Source organism: Scomber japonicus, chromosome 2 (genome assembly GCF_027409825.1).
Source record: "Scomber japonicus isolate fScoJap1 chromosome 2, fScoJap1.pri, whole genome shotgun sequence".
Taxonomy (NCBI): Eukaryota; Metazoa; Chordata; class Actinopteri; order Scombriformes; family Scombridae; genus Scomber; species Scomber japonicus.
Window position 1 is genome coordinate 39,706,684 of NC_070579.1, and position 6,000 is coordinate 39,712,683.

Consider the following 6,000-nt stretch of genomic DNA (forward strand, 5'->3'; position numbering starts at 1 on the left):
GAAAGTTCACTTTTTAATGTAAAACCTTCATCCCCAGGAACAAGAGCTAGTGCTAAGTACATCTAACAAGCTGTCTGATTTGCACACGTTTGTCAACTACCTTACGGATTAAGGCTCCAGCTCCCAGGACACAGATGGTGAACACTGTCCGCTTAATCCAGAAGAGAGACAGGCAGAGAGCTGCTCCTGCTGCTGGATCCTCCACCGCTGCTGCTGCTACAGCCACAGCTGCCACTAGCAGCAGTACAGACTCTGTCTTGACCGCTAAGACAGCATCAATATATGTGTTTTATTCTAAAGCTGTGATGTTAGTTGCAAATGAATAGATGCACTCTCTGCAGAAACGTATTTAAGTATTTGTCATGATGTGAAATTATACATGCTGTTGTGTGTCATTTATTTTCATTGTAGGCCTCTTGGCCCTGTGATCAAGGCCTTTCTCTCCGGGTGGCGTTCTCTGTCTGGGGTGGAAATGCAGGCCAAGGTGCAGAAGCTGATGACACCAAAGCCTGCATTTCCAGGCAAGTTTCAGTGCAGTCTAAATCACATGCAGAATTGAACTTGACTGTTTTTTTATGTTCACTATTTTTGGTCTTTGTTGATTCCCTCTGACTGTGTGATTGCAGCCTCCTCCATACCAGCTCTTCCCTCAACATTTGAGGAGCCTTCAGATGAAGAGCTGGTCAAGGCGGTAGTTGACATAGAAGAGTGTGAGTAGTAAAAATAGTGTTAGATGTGGAATATTGTTCATATTCAATGGGATTCATCTTTGACTGCTCTTAATATTTTGCTCTATATGCTGCAAATATTTGAGATTATTGTACTCATTTTAAAAATAATTTACTGGTTTCTACCTTTGAATCCATTATATTACAGTAAAAACATGCTGCTGTCTGCAAGTCTCTAATCTTTTTTTCATCTTAGTGAAACACTGTATTTCTCTTTAAGCCTCCCAAGTGTTAGGGACTTTTCCATCAATAATATCCACTGGGTCAAACTAGGCTTCGTGGTCATAGCAAAGCCACACCAAATGTTGGGTTTAGACACTACTGATCGTGTTGCTATAGCGGCCAAGGTCAGATATGTGTTTGACTGTTTTACCTGAATGGGGTAAAGGTGACAAGTCAGAGGTTTGATGTAGTGTTGGATGGAGGACATCTTGGACTCCTGTCTACTCCAGTGATGAATGGGCTGTTAAAATCTTTAACAATTGGTGTCACCGAAGCAGGATCTCAACATAACAAGGACTGGGTAAGTGCTAATTTTAAATTTTAAGCCTTATCATGTCGGTGTTTTACGAGATCAAAACAAAAGAACCTTTTTATTTCAATTTTGCAAATTGGCAAAGGCAAAAGTAAGAAAGCCCATAAATTGACATTGATCAAAATGTAGCGGACACACCATCAGTACTGCTCAGAACATCATCTGGTCAGAGTCACCTTGACCCTGAGATGTGTAAATTGGACCAGGTTTGATATAGAGACTGACATGGTCTCTCTCTTGGACAAACACAGATTCATTAACATTCCATGGACCAACCCAAAGTGACAAGAACTACATAAAAGTAACAAAAGACAGATTTTGGTGTTTCCTTCAGACGTCATAACTTATCGGAGAGACTTCACTCCCCCTTTCTACCATCAGATTGACTGTCATAACGTAAAAGACACTGCACATTCCTGACCCCCCCCTCCCCCCACCACCACCTGTGTCTCTTTGCTAATTTTAGCATTTAAAAGAACATCTTAGTAAATAGTATGGTTTAAACAATACCAATTACTTATATCAGTATCAATTACCTAAAGAAACCTCCATTGTAACAGCTCGTACAGCGATCACAGATAAATGGGTATTTGAAGAACTGTCATTATACTTTCTCCTTTCATAAAAACAAATGTTGGTATGAGAAGGTTTACTTAATGTGAGAGAGTGTTACATTGATGTTATGTTTACATTATGGTGATAATCAATTATCTATAATGGAATAAGTAGAATAACAATGTGTTATGCTTCCGCAAGAGCTTTTGGGCAGACAAACATCTGTCAATCCTACTCATCATAATCGAGAGGGACAAAGTCTGCTAGCAGACTTCCACTGGACCAGACAGTGTAAGAAAGGCTAGCCGACCCAGATCATCCTCACAACCACCGGACCGGACCTGCGACGCTCTCTGAGGTCTTCCACTTGGTGTGCATACTCGTGGTTCTGAAGGACGGACAGCTGAGGCCCTCCGTGGATGAAAGTAGGATCCAAATATTGCTTTAAGTTTTCTTAGTTTCCACATAATTACATATCCTTCATTTGAATTCATCATTCACCATCATCTTTCATTCATGTTGCCATATCGAGTAATCAGAAATGTATTGATTTATTAATTGGTTAATCAAACAACCAATTAAATATTTCCAGAAAGTTTCTGGTGACGCCCCTGATTACGAGAGCTAATTTTAATATATTTTAATAACTTACAATATCCATCATTTGCTACAAAAACTAACAGTAGACTAAATTCTGTATATTGTAGATGTGTTGAATCTGCCAATATTTGAGAATGGCTCAAACTGTGCCATTATCTGTGTGGTTTAAAGTCTATCCTTTTGAACCTTTCGATTTTAATTTTGCAAATTGGCAAAGGCAAAAGTAAGAAAGCCCCAAGTCCCAATGTCAATTGACCCAAAGTCAATTGACATTGATCAAAATGAAATATCAATTTTACTGAAACATGGATATTGTATCAGAGTCAATATGATTGACAATGATTGTTTGTAATAGCAGAGTGTGTGGTGTTAGAGGTTCAGACCGCGAGTGGGTGTTTTCGACCCCTCGTAGGGCCAAATTGTGGCTGTTTTGGTTTCTGGGGCGGCTTCGGGCTGCAATGGTAATACAAACATGGGTAATCCATCCTGGAACTTTGCTTACATGAGAGAATGCATGCGAGTGTGGATAACTGTGACTCGTCAGAGATAAAAAAGTGCATGTGGATGAGAGAAGACCTCAAAGGTGCTCTGCTGAGTTGAAGCTGCCATAGAGAAAATTGCTTCCCGTGTAGAGATGAATCATATTCCTATGCTGGAAGCGGCATTGCAGACAAGAGTTACTGAGTTGACCAACATTAAGCAAAGACATGGTGATAATTTGCGTGGGTGTGCCACAGCTATAATGTGCAATTGGGTAAAGTGTCAAGTTAAAATTCCATCTCAGCAAAAACTGCTAAGTGCTTTGAAAGATGTTGAATTTTTACGACCAGAGCTACAGGAAAGTAAACATACAATCTCCAACTATCCCAAGCTCTCTAAAACGTACAATATCCAATCCTTTCCGAGACAGCGACACAGATGAACAAGCCAGCTTACAGCAAGCCACAGCCAATACAGATGTATTCTGTCCTGCATGCCACTGCAACGCAGGAGAGAGAGAGAGGAAGAAAGGGCTAGGCAGGAAAAAGAGAGGCTGGAGGCGGAAGAAAGGGAAAGAAGAGATAGCAAAGTACAGACTAGGTAGGTATACAGAAGGATAGCACTGTAAAATCAGGATCAGAAAGAGAGAAAGGGAAGAATTGGCTTCAGAAGTCAATGATAGCCCCTCCCTGAGCTACTACCTTACCGTGGTGGAGGGATTTGCGTGTCCCAATGACCCCAGGAGCTCAGTTGTCGGGGGCTTTATGCCCCTGGTAGGGTCTCCCATGGCAAACAGATCCGGGGGGAGGGGCCAGACAAAAGGTAGCTCAGAAAACCCCAATGACGAGCAACATAATTGGAATTTCGTGTCCCTTGCCCGGACGCGGGTCACCGGGGCCCCCCCCTGGAGCCAGGCCTGGGGGTGGGGCTCGGAGGCGAGCGCCTGGTGGCCAGGCCTTCACCCATGGGGCCCGGCCGGGCATAGCCCGAAGAAGGGACATGGGACCCCACTCCCACAGACCCACCACCAGTGAGAGGGGCCCAAGGGGTCGGGTGCAGTGTGAGCTGGGCAGCAGCCGAAGGCGGGGACCTTGGCGGTCCGATCCTCGGCTGCAGAAGCTAGCTCTAGGGACGAGGAACGTCACCTCTCTGGTGGGGAAGGAGCCTGAGCTGGTGCGTGAGGTTGAGAAGTTCCAGCTAGATATAGTCGGCCTCACCTCGACGCACAGCAAGGGCTCTGGAACCAGTCTCATCGAGAGGGGTTGGACTCTCGTCCACTCTGGAGTTGCCACTGGTGAGAGGCGCCGGGCAGGGGTGGAAATACCTATTGCCCCCCGGCTTGGTGTTTGTATGTTGGAGTTTGCCCCGGTAGACGAGAGGGTAGCCTTCCTCCGCCTTCGGGTGGGGGGACGGATCCTGACTGTTGTTTGTGCCTATGGTCCAAACAGCAGCTCAGAGTATTCAGCCTTTTTGGACTCCTTGGAGGGGGTGCTGGAAAACACTCCCCCTGGGGATTCCCTAGTTCTGCTGGGGGACTTCAACGCCCATGTTGGTAGCGACAGTGAGACCTGGAAGGGTGTGATTGGGAGGAACGGCCCCCCCGATCTCAACCCGAGCGGTGTTCTGTTATTGGACTTCTGTGCTCGTCACGGATTGTCCATAACGAACACCATGTTCAAGCATAAGGGTGTCCATATGTGCACTTGGCACCAGGACACCCTACGCCGCAGTTCGATGATTGACTTTGTAGTCGTGTCGTCGTACGCATGTCTTGGACACTCGGGTGAAGAGAGGGGCGGAGCTGTCAACTGATCACCACGTGGTGGTGAGTTGGCTCCGATGGTGGGGGAGGATGCCAGTCAGACCTGGCAGGCCCAAACGCATTGTGAGAGCTTCGACCACGTACTGGGGGAGGCGGGGGACATTTAGTCTCCGGACATGGGAGGAGTTCGGTGAGACCATGGAAAAAGACTTCTGGACGGCTTCGAAGAGATTCTGGACCACCATCCGGCGTCTCAGGAGGGGGAAGCAGCGTGCCGTAAACACTGTGTACGGTGGGGACGGTGCGCTGCTGACCTCGACTTGGGACGTTGTGGATCGGTGGAAGGAATACTTCGAAAGGTCCCTCAATCCCACCGACACGCCTTCCGGTAAGGAAGCAGGGCCAGGGGACTCGGGTGTGGGCTCTCCTATCTCTGGGGTGGAGGTCGCCGAGGTGGTTAAAAAGCTCCTCGGTGGCAGGGCCCCGGGGGTGGATGAGATCCGCCCCGAGTTCCTCAAGGCCCTGGATGATGTGGGGCTGTCATGGTTGACACGACTCTGCAGCATCGGGTGGACTTCGGGGGCAGTGCCTCTGGATTGACAGACTGGGGTGGTGGTCCCTCTTTTTAAGAAGGGGGACCGGAGGGTGTGTTCCAATTACAGGGGAATCACACTCCTCAGCATCCCTGGTAAGGTCTATTCGGGGGTGCTGGAGAGGAGGGTCCGTCGGATAGTTGAACCTCGGATTCAGGAGGAGCAGTGTGGTTTTCGTCCGGGCCGTGGAACAGTGGACCCGCTCTATACCCTCTGCAGGATCCTTGAGGGTGCATGGGAGTTTGCCCAACCAGTCCACATGTGTTTTGTGGACTTGGAGAAGGCATTCGACCGTGTCCCTCGGGGAATCCTGTGGGGTGTTTTTCGGGAATACGGGGTATCGGACCCCCTGATAAGGGCCATCCGTTCCCTGTATGACCGGTGTCAGAGCTTGGTCCGCATTGCCGGCAATAAGTGGGACTTCTTTCCGGTGAGGGTTGGACTCCGTCAGGGCTGCCATTTGTCACCGATCCTGTTCATAATTTTTATGGACAGGATTTCTAGGCGCAGCCAGGGTGTGGAGGGGGTCCGGTTTGGTGACCTCAGGATCGGGTCACTGCTTTTTGCAGATGATGTGGTCCTGTTGGCTTCATCAGACCGTGACCTCCAGCTCTCACTGGATCGGTTCGCAGCCGAGTATGAAGCGGCTGGGATGAGAATCAGCACCTCCAAATCCGAGGCCATGGTCCTCAATTGGAAAAGGGTAGAGTGCACTCTTCGGGTCGGGGATGAGATTCTGCCTCAAGT